General features: G+C 44.9%; 1 protein-coding gene across 1 annotated transcript in view; it reads right to left on the reverse strand.

Moving 5' to 3' along the window:
- Window positions 1-19,545, reverse strand: part of HIC2 (HIC ZBTB transcriptional repressor 2) — a 75,798-nt gene extending 56,253 nt beyond the window's left edge. Inside the window, exon 1 of the mRNA XM_056336918.1 lies at window positions 19,136-19,545. The gene's annotated coding sequence lies outside the window, so the exon portion shown is untranslated. The remainder of the gene's footprint in view (window positions 1-19,135) is intronic.
- Window positions 19,546-19,905: the final 360 nt, after the last annotated feature.

The following is a 19,905-nucleotide window of genomic DNA, read 5'->3' on the forward strand; positions in this document are numbered from 1 at the left end:
CTTTTTCCATCAAGGTACAAGCAAAATGACTTGCTGACATTAACTGGCAAGTACTTTGCATTCATATGGTATCTTTCATCTACAGACTTCAAAGCATCTGACAGGAGGCAGGCAGGCGTTGTTTCTTCATCATCTGTCCAAGGAAGAAGCTGAAGCACAAAGTGGCAAGGTCTCCCAGAGAAGGTAAAACCATTAGCAGAAATCTAAATTAACCAATTCCCAGTCCTTAAAAATGAACTACTTTGTTGCCAGGACGAATTGCACGTGCACCAGAGGGCAGAACCACCACTCACCGACACCCTTCTGAGAATTGCTAGGGATTCCTTAAGAATTTAAATTTCATTCATGAGAAACTAAATAAACACGGAACACAAGAATACTCTTCTACACACAGGGAAATGATGGGGATCTGAAACCAATCCAAATCTTAAGTTGTGTAGTGCTCAGAGGAGGAGCACTCCTTGAGTGAACCTGCAGAAGCACAGGTCTTCATTCATGAGGAGAGGAAGGGAAATCCTGCTACATAATCTAGCAAGTGTTTAAATAAACCTGTTCAGATGAAGATCTCTCCTCTCTGGAGAAAAACTAGGACTGTAAGAAAGGTTATGGAAATAAGTTTTAAAATCCCATCTTAAAGAAAGTAAGCCTTGTTTCAGCTCTTCACCTTATTCTTATAGCTGAAGAAATGCTGACTGCCTGGAGCACTCAAATGGCCAGCAGAAACTCCTTTTAAACATAAATGGGGGAAAAGATCCCTGCACAGTGCTATTCTAAAAGAAGTGTATGGATTCCTGTAAGTTTGAAAACAACAAACAAAAGATGATACTGAGGCAATCTCTGGAGCAAACGGTCTTTTAGCATTGGTCAGACAGACTGCAATAGAAATATTTAAAAATGCACTAGTCTAGTTATGAGATCTCTCATGGCCTGTGGAGGGGGATAATATTAGAGGCCACTAAATCCTAAAGTTTATTTTTCTTAAAGTTTTCACTTCAAATAAAGCTTTGTTTTAAAATGTATGGGGCCAACTGTTAGAGCATTGAGGTCCTGGTTATTAGCCAGCTAGAGCCCATGAATTATGTTTAGTGAGAAGTTTATTGGCTCAGTAAACACCATTCCAGTTCCCCTCACCCCTGAGCTGTGGAAGCCAAACCAAGAGATATTCAATGCCATGTTACCTCTAGCACCAGAGCAACCATTATCTGATTACAGGCATTTTATTTTTTGTAAGGAATTTGCTATTGCATCATTTAATACACGGAAGTCTTTAAATTTACCGAGGCAACACACAAAGAGTAAGTAACTGTTTGGTCCTGTTTACCATCTTCTGGAGCAGGAATATTTATTTATTTCCATTTCGTAGCTTTCATAGTCCAAGCACTGCAGAAATGCAAGCCCTTAAACTCTTAGTAAGGCAGGCGCCTGGCAAGGAATTTGAATCACTAGCAACGTTAGAGTGAGCAACCACAGGAGCTTTCTGATAAAACCTCCCTCTGGAGCTAAGGCAGAGTACAGGGCAGTAAGAAGTTGTGTTTGTTTCTTCTTAATGCCATTTCATCTCAAGGAGACTTATAAAAATAGGGTCCATTCTGTGTTCTGAGGGCAGGTGGCCAGAAGTCAGACTTAGTCCAGTTGGACTTGGATATCGCTCTTTTTAAGATACACAGTCAAGAACAATTTACACCATTATGACCCGATGGGAGAGCCAGCTACAGCTCAGGCACAGTCCCGGTAAGATGCACATGCACGCCCAAAATGGAGCTGGGGCAGACTAATGTGGCATTAGCACTGCCTAACCTTGCACCCCTTTGTGCACAGCACCAGGAACCCAGAGACCGAAACAGAAGGTAGGCATCTCCAGAACTAGCTAGACTGACATATAGCTGTGCAAATCCAGAAGCAACTTCTACTTGTGTGGCTGGCTTTGTCCTGGGCACAAAGCTGTTTTATCTGGTTACCTTTCACTGCCATGAGCTAAAGCCTCACATACAGAGAGTAAGCAATGATCAGTCAGTGTGCAGTAACTTGTTTGCATGCTTGTTGTTCCAGTTCTCTGGAATAGCTAAAATACACCAGAAGACGGTACAGGGACTGTGTCAGTCCTTGAGGCAAGGAAAGTTAATTTAATTGGACGAGTAAGGATGCAAAAAAAGACTGCTGTAATAATAGTAGTCTGTTCTGGTAGCAAAGTGAACTGGAACTGAAGGAATTTAGGTTCTCCTCCTAGTTCTCTCCATCTGTCACATCACCTTGGCATCTTGTCATGTCTCTTGCTTCCTTTCTCACCTTTTGCCTATACTGTCCATTTAGACTGTGACATTCTCCAGGAAGAGATTATGCTTGTACAGCGCCCAGTGACAGCCTTAGGGCTCTGCAGTCCCTAAGCCAAACAGTGCTTTTATATAAAGACTTTGCTGTAGACCAATTTACGTAACACCAACTATGAAATCTCATGTTCTCATGTAAATGCTTTCTCTGATGTCCTGAGAGTCACGATGCCAGAATCTGTCCATATGACAAGGAAGAACCTTGGCAGTACAGATCCTTAATGTCCAACCTATCCCACAAGGACATGCCAAGGCCATATCATCACACCCATAACGAAGCACCTCTAGGGAGCAGGCACAGTTAAAATCTTTCCACCCCCAGTAGTGGTGAAAGACAAGATACCCTTCTCTTTAAACTTAACCCTCTCCCTTCCAAAGAATGCCTGGAATTTCTACTATTTCCCAGCAGAGACTGGAAGGCAAAGACTTGGCATGGGGCAAGACAGATAAGAGCAGTTGCCTTCTCTAGGTTTTGTTAACTCTGCATAATTGCTTAGGGCATGTGATGGTTAGAGAGAGACACACACATCTGTCAGAGACAGGCTACAAATCACTGGTATAATACCAAGCAAACAAAATCTAGTTTACAATGTGGCTGTGGTATATAAAACACCTCTGTAAAACTACAGTATAATTCAACTGCTGCAGGTTTAATTTACAAAGTAATGATATAGTTTTCCCTCTCAAAGACTGCCATTTAGGATCACTAAGATGCTGAATAAAGTCTTTGCTGTCTTCTGGGACACATGGTGAAGATTGATTGTTGTTGGAAGCTTCTCTAAGTAAGCCACATTTAAATACCATGTTTTGCAAAAGGGCCCATATTGTCTTGCATGTGAATTCAAGTTCCTTTACCAGTTTAAAATCTGGGTCAGAGCAATTTGCTTACATTTGGAGTCCTTTTCCAAAATTAATGGTATGTGGGATTTAGAGTTGTAGATACAAGACAACCGGATAAACTGCTGTTATCTGCTCTGCATCATGCACATACCATCTACAGTTTTCCTGCTAAGCTTTGTTCACATGTACAACCCACTTCTTTAGCAGTTGCACATTCAGCATACTAATGATATTATTCTTGGCCATCCTGTTAAACTCACAGTATAAGTTAAATGCACAGTAGGGGGCCCTGCTGGATTCTCAACAGTGTTTAGATGGCTACAGATTATAGCTGGCCAAGGGTGGAAGTTTTGATAAGCAGCCATGAAGTTGAGAGCTTTTCTATTCAAATAGGATGGTGACTAGTGCTGACTCTATCTCTGTCCCTTCTCTGGTGATAACTAGTTTACCCAAATGTACTATGCTTAGGGCTGCATCAGACCACCACTTGGAAGCTCCAGTTAGTACTACATACAGCTGCCAAATTGCTTAGCTAAATTTCACACAGGGATCACACAGAACAACTATGATGGTTGATGTTTGTTCCACATTGCCATTCAAGGAGGTACTTTTGGATTACTAATAACTTGTATGACTTGGGTGCTGGCTATTTCAGAGATTATTTCATTGTACCTTGACAGGCAGTTGTTAGTTGGATCCTAAGCCCTCAGCACACATGTTTAAGTCTCTCTGATCTGGAAATTTGGGTGGCGTAATATCTGCTCAGGAGTCCCACCCAGAGCTAGGATCCTGCCCAAATTTATTTTGGTGCTTCTTGAAAGACGAGAGACAGAAAGGAAGGAAATAAGAAAGAAGGCCAAAACCACAAAACAAATTTGCAAGTTAAACATACTGACAGAACTGACCTGCAAAGTGCAAAACAATAACAGAGAATTATGATATCCACATTTTCTCATAGTATTCCTCCAGGTACAGAATATCATATTTTCTTAATACAAGCTACTTTGGAGCGGCAATCAATGAAAGACATTAAGTACAATAAAAATACTGGGTTTAGGATAAAAATGTGGTTCCTACCTATGGGCTTGTAAAGGAAAACTCAGCAGTCTTAACTTCTTGTAGGTAAATTCTGAATTTTCATCCCCTTGTTCATAAGCCAGGCAGAATAAAAATATCCACCTACACTAAACCAAAGGGAGCCACTTGTAACCCAGACACAACCACAACAGACATTCTCAACAGTCCTTGGCTTAATGGAACACTGCTTTGTGGTTATACCCACCACTAGGATTTCGTCTTGCAAGTTCTAGCACATTAAATTTATTCCAGGTCATACATCAAATATAATATTAAAATTTAAGATGGCATTTGAGATTGAGACTTTCTTTTGCAGTGCAAGTAGAAAGAACACAGTTAGGACTGCGGGTGCATGAGCATATTAATACATAAACACAAACTTGTAGCCATCATTCAAGAAAAACAATTGGTCTTTAAGAGGGGAAAAAAGTTGTAAAAAGAATCAATTCCATTAAATAGCTCTATAAATCAATTCCACCAAAAAATCAATGGGAAACTACATCCACAAGGTGCCAAGTAACTCCTACGCATCAGGTGCAACTGTCCGTGACAGTGGCGGTGGCCATGCAGCAGCTCTGCCTGCCATGGATTCAGACAGCCGAGGGCTGGGACAAGAACCCCTGCAGTGCCCACGCTGCCCTGCAGCTGCCTCCTGCAGCACTTTCTGCCCCACTCGTTCAGGGTGAGCTGCAGGCTGAGGCCTCGGAGGGAAGCAACATCACTCACTTACAAGGCTTGCATATCTGTATGACGGAGACAAAACCAGGAGCAGACTCACGCCGCTCCTCGCACAGACCCTTGCCCCCAGACTCAGAGGTGGGCAGTCCCTCTGAAAAGACAGCAGAGGAAAACTGATGTTACTTGTTCATCCCAGGCATCCCATATGCCCAGGTCTGAAACAAAGCGTGGGTTTGGGATTTTCCGGCAGGCTTTGTGTCATCACACACATCAAGTGTCCCCAAAGGGGAGCTGACTGATGCACAGACATGGGGAAGGTGGCAGAGGAACATTCAGGATGTGGGGCCCGACAGCCACCTGCATGCAGTAAGTCACATACTGGTTAAACAAATAACTTGTTTAAGCATAGGTTCATGAGTTCCATATTGTGTCAGTCTTGACTGTTCAGTGACTCCCCAGTGACTGTGCCAGGCCACTCTCCTCTCACTTTCAAAGTGCAGCTCAGTTGCATTTTCACATTTATGGGCTATGGATGCCCCTTCAATGACTGGAGAAACCCTTGGGGCTTTCATTTTCTGCTGGCAGCTCTCACGTGACTTTAGAAACAAACTCCCTGGGGCTTTTGTTCTGTGTGGCAGAGCAGAGAGGGCACGGAAAATTCTGGCTTTGTTAAAACCTGCAGAAAAATTCATGTCCTGTGTCTTCCCCTTCATGTGCTCCACGTGTGCTGTCATGTCTCTGGGCCTATTATAGACACACGCTATTTAAGAAATTCAGACATAGCATTTTTGCAATGGAAAAACTTGAAGAGTTGGCCTCTGCTATTCAGCACTAGCTACCAAAACCCATTTTTTCCTGTTGTAACTGAATGCCAAACGTAACTGAGTTCAGTTATTCCACACAGGAACACTCATGTCTGGTATTATTCACATATATTTAAAGTAGAGAAAGAGTGCATGTGTGTGTATATAATAAATAATGATCAGTTTAATGAGAAGGCTCAAGACTGTCCATGGCAGGGAACAAGACTACTGCTTCTGTCCAAGGCTCTGCAAGCCAGCTGCAGGAGGGATCTGATCTGCACATTGCATCTTAGCTGTTGAGCCTGCTTTTAGCAATGAGCACCCTCAACCTACTGATTTCAATAGGATTTGAGACCATTTGATATCAAACCTTCCCTCAGTCACAAGTTTGCCCTAGACGTAAGGGCATGCAGTTCTGGAAAGCAAGACTTTGACATAGGCTGGAGGTTTGAGGTCAAGAACAAATGGGAATTGTACAACCAGAGGCTTCAATCTGACCACTGGTATCTAGCAAGACAAAGCAGCAACACATTCAAGTTTGCCTCTTTTGTAATATTCCTTAGAACTTTATCATATGACTCTGCTGCTCCAGAAGAGTTAATCGAACTTTAAAAAGTGTACTGAGGGAAGTGGAAGGACATCATCAGTAGAACAGCCAGAAGATTTTCCTGCTAGTCACAGCAAACATTCCTCATTTTCCCTGTCCCTAAAAGCATCTGCAATGATACTTATTTACTGGGATACCAGTTTCATACAAATCAGAAAAAAAAAAATCGTGCCAAGTGGCCTCCAGATATTGTAATAGGAAGGATGTTTGCAGAGAGTTTTGAAACACAGGATCTTATTTTAAAGAGAGTCTTCATGCACAAACAGATGCTACACCACTTGCATGGATGTAACCCTAGGCTATCTGGTGACTCTCTGAAGTTCTGGAGTAGCTTACCATGAAGAAATTACTGTTTCATTTACAAAGGACAGCCCAAAACATGGTGCAAAGTTTGTGTGGAGAGAGACAGAGAAAACAGATAGGAATAGGCACAGCCCAGAGAATGAAGAGATTACAGTGATACGGCAAATATGTAGAAATTGTTGGAAAAAGCAAATATGTGCACAACTAGGGATTCTGGAGGAAGCAAAGAATCCAACAGGTTAGACAACCAAAGCATAAATCGAAATAAGCAGATACTGTGGACTAAGAGTTGAAGCCAGCACAGGGATCTGAAGTGTCAACTTGCATTTATAGAACTATCATGGTTAAAATCATACAGCAAATTGTGTAATAGACAAATGAGATGAACTGAAAGATTAGTCTATGGAAATAGACTCAGACAGAGGATGGTAAGGAATATTTTTTTTTTAATCCTGCTCCTAAACTCTTCTGTACTCAAGGAAAAAATCTTAAATCCCATTTCCTGCCACTATAAGGCTAAAAAGTTAACACCATATTTCATAGCGGTTAACATGAAAGAGGATTACTGTGCTGACTTGTTCTTAAGGAGCAAATACATTCTAAAACCTAGATTGGGAAGGAGGTAGATTTCTTTCTGCTAAATCCTCTGACAAGAAGCAGGAGGGTTAAACCATATTTTTCTCTTAAGACTTCTGGGGATGAACAGAACTAAAAGCCTGTTGCCCTCAGTAGAATTGATGTACTCTTCCAGTCAGACTTTTTTTGTTCAGTCATTCACTGCAGAGACTGACTTCGTATGAATAATGGTGCTTTTCTTTCCTACTCAGATGAAGTGCTTACACTCTTTTCAATGAAAGCAAAATAAATTATTTGTTTCTCTCTTAAACATTAAGTTTTTAAAATAAGCCAGAAAGGTGTTATGAAGAAGATCCAATGACCCGTCAGAAGAAATAACTTTTTAATGCCAGCCGACCAACTGCCTCTTAAGAAAAAGAAAGATTCAGCTCCCTGCCCAAGCAGGTATCCCAGCCAGAGCCTTCTCCGACACGGCAGTACTGCAGTCTGGGACTTCACTTTGGCAAAGCCTTTTACAGGGAGAGCACCTAGGCAGTGAGCGTGTGACACACATCCTGTGAGACTCGCAATGTCTTGCCTGTTTTCTCCTGAGCCTCTGAGCTGTGACCTCAAAGCGAATGAATCTGAGAAGAAAATACATTAATCAGGCATTCACTCAGGATTTTTAAACGAGGGATCTGAATCAGCTCTATTGCCTCCCACTTCTTTCCTGATACAATTAGTCAGCATCTGCCCTGGCAGCCAGCCCGCTGCCTCTCGGAGGGGGGGGACAGGCAGCTGCAACTCCCTTGCCCGCTGCCCGCTTCCTGACAGGCTGCAGAAAAGTGGGGAACAGCTTACTGAAATCTGCCTGGTGAAGGTTAGCATCCCTTCCCTACGCTCAGGGGAATGAGAGCTTGGAACTGCCACCACATACAGCCGCTTTGATTCCCTGCTCCAGCCCAAGCGCAGGTTCAGACGTGTCCCAGCCACACCTCTCCCCACCTTGGGCCAAGGCCATGCCAGCTTCACACACCTGTTGGAGGCTTCCCCACATTTTAAGGGAATCCCCAGAAGGGGATGTGCAGGTGCTCCGCTGCCTTCAAAGAGTTCAGGCAACAAATCAGCCTGGGAAATTGGACCCACAGTATTCAATGTGGCCCTCTGACCTTTTCCAAAATGTTCTCAGCCCACCAGGCTGGCAGGACTGAACTTAATAGCTAAGCGTTTTGAAAGAAGCATGTACTTTTAAAATCCAGTTGAATTTTTGCTAGGGAAACTTTACAAAGACACCACTAGTGTATCCACAGGAGTTTTGCAATTCTAGGTTACAGGTGATTACAGCAAATAAACAGGCATGCAAGTCAGGGTCGGAAGTGGGCTTTTACTTAAACCCTGCCTCACCAGGCACTTGAAAAATAAATAAAACCCCCAAGCAGTTCTCTTTTACCCAACAACTATAAGACTCCAGCCCCACTCCTCAGGCCAGATTGTGCAAGCTCTTGCTCCAGCAGTCACACCGAGTTCAAGCAAAATGCCTGAGTAAGCATTTGCAGAATCTGACCCCCCCCCCCAGTCAGTTATCTGTACTGCACCTATTTGTGCCTTGCATTGCAAGCTCCTTAGCCAGGGACATGGTCTGGAAGTATATTGTCAGCTGCAATGTGCTTTATCTCCATTTATGGCATTAAATCTAATTTTTGGTGCCAAGTGCAGCATTACCCTTACAATGACATCTATTAGAGACAGTTTCCCCTGAAGACTGTGATCTGACCAACAGCCAGTTTGCGCTGTTCGTTTTTTTATTTTATTGCAAAACCACCATGTTCATACTACCTCTCCGCTTCTTTAATTTCAAGCATTTTGTTAAAAAATAGTAAGACAGTCACTGAATTATGGAAATACCACACCCTGGCATTACACTGACTTCACTCAAGATGTGCCATCCTTTCTTCCTTGAAGATTTAAAAAACTGGGAACTCAAAACAAAATTAAAGCAATAAGCGTGACTAATTAGTCTCCAGTAATGTGTAAGTTTAGCAGAGGCAGCCTTGCTTTCCCCATGCCAGTGCAAGCATTCCTGATGGGCACCCGGCCCCTTCCCCCTCCCAAGGCACAGGAGAGGGAGGGGTGGGACAGCAGCATGGCACAGCATGGAGCAGTTCTTATGGAAAAAAAATCTGCAAGTTCCCCTGAAACGCTGCATCCTGCATGCCATAAAGGACAGCTGCTACCTTCTCACTTACAAAAACGTGACCCCAGCCAGTCAATCTACAGAGCTAACGCTTTCAGATACCCTCCCACTCACCACTTCTGATGGTCAGAGCCATTGTAATGAAGCAGCTTCCCCTCCACCTCCAAAGGGGATGAGCTTTGCTTTTGCTCCAGGCAGGTTTAGAGGGGGTGCTTTGGGGTGGTTTGGGGTTGATTTTTTTGCTTTCCAGTGAGGGTACAACCCAAGCTGTTTTACACAAACACAGAGGTAGCATGGGTTCATGTGTAACCACGGAGGAAGCAAGCACAAATAGGCAAATATTCTGAATAATGTCAGAGTAAATGCACATGGAAACTTGCTTGGACTCACCTGGACTCCTTTCCCCCTTTCTTGTCCAACCAGTTCATGGATGAGGAACATCCCAAGCCTCTGGCATGTGGTATTAGATGCTCTGGGTATTAAGTAGAAAACTACTGATAAGTCTTTTGAAATGGTACAGCTGGCATCGTGTAGCCCACGTCCCACTTCATATGAACTCTCAAAATTTGGAAGGGAGAGGGAGATTTTGTTTATTTATTACAAGTGAAGGAGAGAAACTGGGGTGCTTAATCAGTCATTTGCGTCTACTGGGAGTGGAAGCTGGTTTGTCTGGCTATGACCATGGCTTCTGTTCTGTTAGGGAAGAACCCTTGTGCAGCTTTCGGAAAGTCATATAAACATCTCAACAAAGGTTACATGCAGATGCCAGAGACAGCTATAAATCACAGATTACTAATAATGAAAGCATTTTGAGATCCCTGGGTGGAAAAGATCTCTTTGCTGGATAGGCAAATATTTTAATTCCATACTCCAGTGATCACTGTCCCAGCAGAACCCTTAAAATGTTTTTTCCTTCCATGACTGTCCCCTGTTGTTAGTTACATCTCCATGCAGCTTTTAAATAACAGCACGATTTCCAATACTGCAGCACTATCAAATGTACTAGTTTTCTCAGCATTTGGTTCCACTTACAAAATACTGAATTATTAGTACAGCATTCCACTTAAAATCCTCTAGCACAATTAACAGGGTGAAATATTAGATAATAGTGGCTACTGCTGCTGTTTACTGTTCATTAAATGCTAATGGGAATTCAGCTCATCTTCAAAATATCATGCCCTCACACAGGTAGAGATAGAAGGGTACAGACAGATTAAACTATTTTTCCAGAATCAAACAACAAATCAGCGGCAAACAAATTCTTATACTCAACTTCTTGTTTTACCACCGAAACGGAGATTGCCAGAATGAAGATAATGGCTTATAGTCCTCTCTCCTCACTCAGATCCCTTTTTCCCTCATTCAGGAGCTAAGAAGTAGCACTACAGCAATTAAACCCACCGCTTACAGGTAGCAGCCAGGAACTGGGAGACCCAGTGCAACTGGGATAAACCAGCTGACCGTAACTACTAAAAAGAGGTCCACACTTGGGGAAATACTCAAGGCATTCCTTCTCCAGGGGCACCACCCATAATAACAGGCCAGCAGTCTCAAACACCTCTGCATCTTGGATGGATATGCAGAACCGCATACATTAAACTACTTTTCTTGGAGTTCACTTAAGAATGCTGCCAGCTTGTAAACAGCAGAGTCGGTTTTGCTGCCAACACAATTTTTTACCTAGAGCAAACGGAAGTGCTTTTCCAAGAATTTCCAAGACTGTTGCGTCATGCGGTACGCTGGCACTGTACCATGCAGCCCAGGGAGGAAAGACAAAAAAATACAAGCTGCTGCTCTGCACATCCTGAAAGGGATTATTTAGAGGAATTTATTTATTCCCAGGAAGAGCCTAGCAGTCCAAAACAGACCTTCAAAAAAACCCCAGTGTTCACTGCAGGGGAATATAGTCTCATTAATATTTTCAATTAATATTTTCAATGCTGTAGCAAAAAGTGAGTAATTTTTATACCGTGCATATTTCAATTTGCATTACAATTTCGAGAGCCTTGTTTGATAAAGTACAGTGGAGACTAAGAAATGTAACATTTCTGAAGGACTGGAAGGCAATCTTCTCTATTCTTCCTCCCCCCCCCCCCGTGGGTTTTGCATAATACTAAAGTGTTAGTCCTTTGGTGACTTTACCATTTCGAAGCTTTATTAGAAGTATGTGTATGATGACAGCATTTACAGTCCCTTGGTAAGGTCAGGGTCCCATTGTGCAAACTTTTAAACATGATGAGCATTTATAAGATAAATATACAAGGCAAACCAAGGACATTGTCTTCTCCATACTTTAAAGATGAAGAAAACTTAAGTTGCTTAACTTCCTTCATGAGCATAGCATGGAAAATTTAAATCAGTGATAGAAACTGAACGCAGAGTTCCCTAGACCACAAGCTCACCCAGAAGAATTAAATGTGTGTATATATCCAAACATTGCACCAATTCCTAACAGTAAGTGTTTATAACCAAATTTTCTGGGTAAAACTTTTCAAGTTGTAAGTTACATTACTTTTAAAACATGCTCAGCCAAATGTCAGTCTGCTGACATCTGAGGAATTACGAGACAACTCTCACTCTCATGCCAAAATTCCTTTTATTCAGCATTTTGGTACTACAGTTCTGGCTATGTACACTTCACAGATGTGCACGCACATTTTATTTTTCAGTGGATCCCCTGCCATTTACAACTTTGGTAAATATTCTTTCTGCCTAGAAGGACATCCACATTTTTCTTTGAAGACTGGTCATAATCATGTCACTAATATCACATTATCAAAGAGCATTTGAACTGACTAGAAAATGAACAAAGAGTCTTTTTCAAGGACTCGAGAAGTTTGATATAAAAAGTTCCACATGAGGATCATTCTGAATACTTTATAAGGGTAAACAGAAACTAGGAATAACAAAGCACCTTACCCTTCCAGGGGTAGGGGAAACAACATTAAATAAAAACAGCACAAATTCAAGTCTTACTGCACACTGGCATAATTTCAAACCTTCTTTTAAATAGGTCTTGTTTAAAAAAGGTCGGTCTTCGATTGTGTGTGTTTCTAGTGAAGTTTTGAGGAAAGTCAATCCCTGAACAGAGAAAGCCACTTCTTTATTGTTTCATCCAATCCTGGGCAGTTAACTAACCTTTCGCATCAGTAGCCTCTTGCAAAGGGACAGAGAGGATAGGTTTTTTCCATTTTAGTTCAAAAACTAGTTCTTTCAGACTGCAGAAAGCAACTGAGATTTGAGGAGGGGCAGAAGGGCAGGAAAGCTTACTTCCCTCCAAATTAACACTAGGTGTTAGAGACTAATATCTGCTAGTTCTGAACTCATAAGAGCAGCATAATTAGAGAATAATCAATTCCCTTTTGATCAAAAACACTTCCTTTGCTTTGCATTTAAAATGGAGCTGAATAAGAATCACAAAATAAGTCACATAGGAAGGGACCTCAGGAGGTCATCAGAAAGTATTTTGATAAGAAAATGTTTTCCAAATATTTTTATTTAGCACTTCAAAATACTTGGGTTTAGCATTTCATTGAATTTAATGCTATGTAAGAAGTTGCTTGATACATTTATCAGAAACAATAACATAGTAAATTAATTTTGTTTCTGAATGGCATGTTAAATCATAGCTTGAATGTGTTAAACTCTGTCCTCCTGCTTAACAGAAAATAATACCCAATCTACTTCAATGTAATTTTTGGTTGCACGTCAACATGTTTTAATAGGTATAAACCAGTGAGATCCAGTCTTTCCACTGGAGACTAACTACCACACAGACAAACAAGCAAGCTTTAAAACAAGGTTTCTTGTCGGCTGATTTAAATTCTCAGCTAAAATTGGCAATGCAAATTACTCTATTCTGTTCTTTATCGAACAAGAGAAAAGATTTCCAAACTGTCAAACTGGCTGGTGGCATCTTGACAGCAGATGGAAATGCAGTAAGCGGAGTCCTACATGGCAGTGTCTTTATGTGGCTCCTGGAAAACTGAATCCACGCACTGAATGGTTCTTTATACAACGGGAAATGAGCACACATTTAGGGGAAGGAATCTGCTGTACACCCCTGTCATCTTAAACCAGTCCAGGAATGAATGGGACTAGCCCAGCATGAAGAGCAGAGTAAGGTTGTTTACCATATGAGGCCTCTTCCCCAGTCAATCTGTCATGTATCTCTTTTTAAAAAGTCATAGCAAAAGACTGATTTGAAGACAATTTTATCTTGCATAGTGTTTGGTTTAGTGGGGGAAGGGAGCAGATAGGGCAAACGGATATATTCTTGAAAGCTACCCCCTCTTCCTTCACCCAAGAGCCTGAAGGACAGCAAATGCCTCAGGCCAGTGTACTGACACGAAATGCTTTCTACCTCCCATCCAGAACCTGGGCAAGGACAATGTTGGCAAGTTTTTCCATCCAGTATCTAAAGCTGGAAGAACAAGAGGGAGTTGTTCCTAGTTCCTACATAGATCTCTCAGAACATTTAGCAACAGAAGCAAGAAGTACACCCTGTTTTCAGGGCCATTTTTACTGGGGGAGCAGCCCCTGGTGAAAGTTGTGAACAGAAAACTCCCTGCATTTCTCTAAACTGTTCTTATTGCCAGCTGTATACTAGGACCCTTCCTCTTGAACTTAGCTGGCAGTGCACACATCTTCCACACTTTCTGCAGGAGACCTCAGCAGTTTGTCTCTTCTACATTAGCAAGAGGTCCAATGCTGAAGGAAGTTTCCCACAGTAGGTCTATTCCCAAACGCCTGCTTGAGGTTTTCAGTTTAAAAGATCGCTCTTTAGCCCCTTCAAATCCACAGTATGCACATCAGAAAATGTGATTACATATGTAATCCTGGATAAACTAGATTCCCCACCCCTTTCCATCAAGTAAAATCAGTAACTAGAATCCCTGTTTAGGATTTGTGATTACTAGGATCATCCTCCACCCTGCCCTGGTCAAACAATACGGGCTCTAGGAAAGCATGAGAGCCATCATTTCAATAATGCAAAACCCTGTTGCTTCCACTCCAGAACAGCTGACTTGAAGTGCATGCTAGACTGTGCTTATTAACAAAATGAGAAATCTGATATATAGAAAGAAAACACTATGCGAGGATTAATCCTGGATTGCAGTTTGTGGCCAGCACTGGGCCATCATCCAAACACATATGAAAAAGAACAAAATTTCTCCCACCTGTCACTTACAGCAGGTACAGCTATTGCACTGTTGTAGTCTCCTCCTTACAGCTATTGTTACAACCCATTTTATATCAGCTTAAAATTCAGGACTGACCTCACTGTTTCATTTCTTCCTTGTTTGTGGGAGCCAGCACTGCAGGGTGAATTTTCTTTCCAGGAATTACAAACAAGAAGCGTGAGTAACTTACAAGTTTGGACAGCTAGCTTGTAATACGCGTACGCTTCAAGGAAAGAAACCCAGCTCAAACTGGCATCCTGTTAGAACCTGGAGATGCTAACTGAACGAGAAAATACAATTCTCAGGAATGGTGGGGGTTTTTTACATTGTTTCTGCTGCTTTTGAGAGAAGTAAGCACACTGTCACCGCTGATTAAAAAAGACCTAAACAAACTGATGCAGTTGCTTTGCCAATGAGCTACTGCACAGCAGAGTGAAACCTCTATCGCAATGCATTGTCCTTGCTCCCAATAGTACAGCGAGATAAAAACCAATTTAAGCAGCCCTAGTGGTTTAATCACTGGTGTTCAATCCACACCAAACCAAAGGAGAAGTCATCTTTATTTTTTAAAAGATATTCTCCTGCTTATGGTTGGGTCAACGCTCTGTTGTTGCAGCCCCACAGCTGAGCTCTGTTAATTTTTCTCCAAGCCCAGCAGGGTAGGCATGTCTGCTGATGCTGAAATGGTCCCCTTTCCCATTGAGCTTTGCCTGTCACAATACAGCCAATATAATGGCTATGTCACAAATGTGATTCTGCTTTCTCCCACTCCAAGACCACATTTGCTGCTGCACTGAAATGATGCTTTGTGGCAATGTTCTTCCCCGGATGTTGTCAGAAACTGCAGTTTCATCCGTACACTTTTTCAGTCAGATTTGGTTAGGGCATGGGAAGTGTGGTTCTCTGTAGAGAAAACATGACAACCTCATCATACCAATACCTCTGCCTATCCAGCTATGGTGTGTTCATCAGACTGGATGAGAAGGTTAAATGCTGCCATCAGCACAAAGTTCTAATATGAAGGCAAATGCACCTCGGTTTTCAAACATCATCCAGTTTCCCTACATCTATCAGCAAAGAAGGTAGCGAGAGCTCAGAGAATAGCCATGTACTGTTTTCTACACAAGGTCAAAGGAATGCAAACATACAGTTTACGCTTGACAGTTCTTAATTACTGTGGACTGTAAAGATGCTAGAAAACGAGAACTCTCATTGCAAGATCTGCTGTTCACAACTTCAAATTTCATGTTGTGCCACCAATTTTGAGCTGTGGTGGCTGTTTTAGGGAGTTTCAATCCATTACACAGCCAAACTGATTAGCATTAGATTGTGTTCTAGCTGTTTTAAATGATTAATCAAAATAAATTGAACATGTACCCTCCTGGAATAAGGCCTCTCACCTTCTCTTTCTCTCCTTTCTCCCCCCTCCCTTGTCACACATTGGCTTCTGCCAAACAATTCAGCACTGACACTACCATGTATCACGTGATACCAAGTGCTTCAAGCATCTTGTGATACTTATTACTATCTACACATCCATAAGTCATTCCGCCCAGCAACGTATGTGAATACTAACATGAGCTATTTCTTTATGCATTAAAGATTTAGAGCTCTCCCAGATTCTTGGAAGAAGCTTCTCCTCCAAACACTGAAAAACCATCCCTTTTATGTATGTGCATCTCGTCTGCATTTCACATAGATTAGGAAGCATGACATAAGAAAAATCTGCTGTACCTTCGGATTCTCCCATTCCTCCTGCTCACACCCTCACAGCCACGCAAGTCTGCAGCGATTAAGCAATGGATTTTAGACGCAAAAAAGCAAGGCAAGTGTCTTGCACGGGGTTTCCTTACCCATGTTTGAATGGAAAGTAACAAATGTAAGAGGTTGCTTATTCTTAATGCTGATCTCCTCCAGAGCTAAAATGATATGTCAGTAGCAGGTGGCAAGTTTGAAGACCCCCTCTCCCCTCTCCCCTCTTTTTTTTTTTTTTTTTTTTTAAATAAATATAACAAAAGGCACACGGATCTGACCTAATGGGTCAACCATCAAAAGTTAAACTGATTTAAATAATTAGACCTAGAATGTCAGGCACCACTGCAAATAATTGCTCCTAATGCTTTTAGGATTAGATTGCTAATGAAAAGGCGCAAAAAGGAGGCCACTTGCAGTTGTGGAAATAAGTCAATTTTCTTTCCATATGTCATTTTGCCCATGTAGATTTGCTGTGAAATCCTAAGGAGTCATTTACAGCTTTCTCTCCAGAGCTGCTGTAGTATATACATACAATAGTTCTAAGTCATAAAAAAATAGTAATAAGTCATCTTGAAATACTAGTTGTTTATGCGCTGTATTTATCAAGCACAGCAAACATCTGCTCATAGTTCTGACATTTTCCAATGAAAGTGACTATTGCATATTGTTTTCCCCTTTAATTTGTGGAAAAACATGGGAGCCATTCAAATATAAACAGCATTCCGCAATAAATTTAAACCAGTTTTGGTCAAAGGACAGTTTATTAGCAGAATGTAATTTTGATGCTGCTCTTAACTGGTTTCTGGCTGCTCTCTCAGATTTATTCTAACAGCTAAGTAACATCCGGGGCGATTTCGGTAACCGTCTGCTGAAACACTCGGTTGCATATATAATTCATTAATTCGATGTAAAGGCACACATCCGCCCCGCTCGCAGATGCTGAACGCCCAGTTACCCGCCTCCCGAAGCGTCGAGGCAGCCCGAGTTTCCAAAGGCTGCGGATTTCACCGCAGAAAGTTTCGAGCCCCCAAATCCCCGTGTGTAAATAGCGCCGGCCCGAGCGGGGGGAGCAGCGGCGGGCGGCGGCGGGGCCGGGCGCGGTGGCCGGCGGCCGCCCGGGAGGAGCGCGGCTGGCGGCCGCGATAACGGGGGGCGCGGGGGGCGCGCCGGGGGCTGCCGTGCCCGCTTCCACCTGGGACCGCTGCGAGCACAAGTCAATAATTGACTTCTCCCGCCGGCCCTCGCCCCATACAAAAGGGGCCGGGAGCGGGCGGGGAGCGGGCAGGGCGCTGCGGGCACCGCAGGGGCTCCGCGGGTCGCGCTCGCCGCAGGGGGCCGCGCACGGCGCAGGGGGCCGCGCACACAGCCTCCCCCCGCCCCCACCCCCCCGCCGGCTCGGCTTGGCTTTTAAATGCAAGCAGAAAAACAAAAAAGCCCGGCTGCCCGCGCCGCCGAGCTGGCACCGGCACCCGCGCGCCTGGCGATGGGAGCCCGGCCCGGCTCCGCGGCGCCGTTCGCCCGGGACCGGGCAGCCGCGGGCAGCGACCGGCCCTCCAGCCTCCCTGAATTACAATGTTACGAGCCTCGGCAACAATATTGCCAGCCTGGACTTACAATAATTTTTTTTTAAAACCGGGTGGACAGCTCTGCGCCTGGCCGGCGGGGCCGGGGAACCGCGCGTTTCCTCCGGGGGCACAAAGCCGGGCGGGCAGGGTCCTGGAGCCCCCGGCCGCGGGAGGGTGCGCGATCTGCGCTCCGTCCGTGGCGTCCGAGACGGAGCCGTAACAAAAGCCAGAGACCCGCAGGGACGAGCAGAGCGAGCGGAGCCGGCGGGTCTTTCCCTCCGCGATCCCGAACGGCCGAGGGGGGCGGCGGGGAAGGGGGGAGCCGGGGCAAAAGTTCACCGCGGTCCCGGTAGGGCAGGGGATGCTCGTTGGGGCAGGGGCCGGCGCTGGGGTTTGGGGGATGCCGGCCTGGCTCGTCGCCTTGCAGCCCCGCGGATGGACTGCGGGGGGGAAGGAGGCGATGCGAGTCCCGGGAGCCCCTTCCCTGCCCTCTCCTCCACAATGCGGCCGGATCCCCAGCACAAACACGCCCCCGGCACCCCGAGGCTCCGCTCCCTCCTTTGGAGAGAATTAAATAAAAACCACAAAAAAAACCCCAAAATAAAATACAGCTCACTTGCAGGGGGCGAGCGGGGATGGGGAGAAGGCTCCTGCTCCAGGGCTGTCCACCCGCCCCGCCGGTCACCCCCACGCCGGCCGGCCCCGGCGGGCAGCAGCTGCGGCCCCCCGCCCCGATCCCCCCGCCGCCGGGGAAGGGGCAGCGCACACCCGTGCGCGCACACACACACACGCACACATGCACACACAAATGGCACGGGAGGAGGGGGAAAGTTTCCAGCCGCTTCACCCAAATAACCGACGTTTGCAATCACCAGACAGGCACGGTAGCGAATACACCGTACGCACGCCCCGGCCCCGAAAGCAACGGGGCAGCGCGCCGGGAGAGCGAGGGGAGGGGGCCCGGGGCACGCAGAGAGGGGGGCAAGAGGGAAAAGCAAATGATCTCTATTTTTTCCAATGGAACTACCGCCGGTGCCGGGCACGGCTGCTGCAGGGCAGGAAACAAGGGGACACCCCCGCCACCCCGGCGACTCTCCCGAGTGGACCCTTGCAGATGGGCAAATAACCGGGGCTGCAAATAAAGAGCGGGGGAGTGGGGCTGGGCTGCACCGCGGAGCCCGGCAGCGCCCGGCCGCCCGAGCGGGACGCGCGGCCCCGCGCCCCCACCCGCGCCCCGCTCCGCGTTACCTTCTTATTGCATCTGGAGCAGCAGCTTTTCTTCCCCTTCCCCTCTCCTCCTCCTCCTCCTCTCCCTCTCCTGTCCTCTCGGTTTATACCAGCCTGTTCCTCATCTCACAGCCTTCCTCCCAGCGCCATCTTGCAAGCTTGTGACGTTGGGAGCCGCTCACCCCTGACCCACATTTGAATAGAAGCCAAAATGAAAAAAAGGAGAGGAGAGAGCGAGGGAGAGAGGAGAGAAAGAGGGGGAAGAAGAAGAAGAAAGAGCGGAACAAGGAGAGGCAGGGAAAGCAGCAGCAAAGCAAGTGCTGTGCCAGTGTGGAACAGCATCGGCTCCCGCTCCCTTGCCAGCTAGTTAGTAATAAGCAATTTCCTGCTTTTGCAATAAATGTTGCCGCGGCGGGGCTGGGAGAGGGACGGGGAGCCGGGTCATTCCCACCGAGGGACCAGGGCTTCCCCCACCCCAGCCCGCCTCCCCTTCCCTGCCACTCACACCCCGAAAGCCAGCCCGGAGCCCGACCACTACCTCCCGGCGACCCAAATACTGCTGCTCCCTCTCAGGTTGCGAGCAATGAAAAAGGCATTTGTTAAGATTATTTCTCCCATCCCTGATGAGGTCTCAAGTGTGTTAAGAGAAATTATATGGATTATAGCTTGTACATGTATTAGAGTCTGAAATGAGCTTTATACAGAAGTCAAGGAAACATCCTCACATGTAATGCAATTTGCATATTAGCTTTTTATCACTCGTGTCCATTTGTTAAGGACTGACAGTGCGT

This window comes from Falco biarmicus, chromosome 1 (assembly GCF_023638135.1).
Source record: "Falco biarmicus isolate bFalBia1 chromosome 1, bFalBia1.pri, whole genome shotgun sequence".
In the NCBI taxonomy this organism is placed as follows: Eukaryota; Metazoa; Chordata; class Aves; order Falconiformes; family Falconidae; genus Falco; species Falco biarmicus.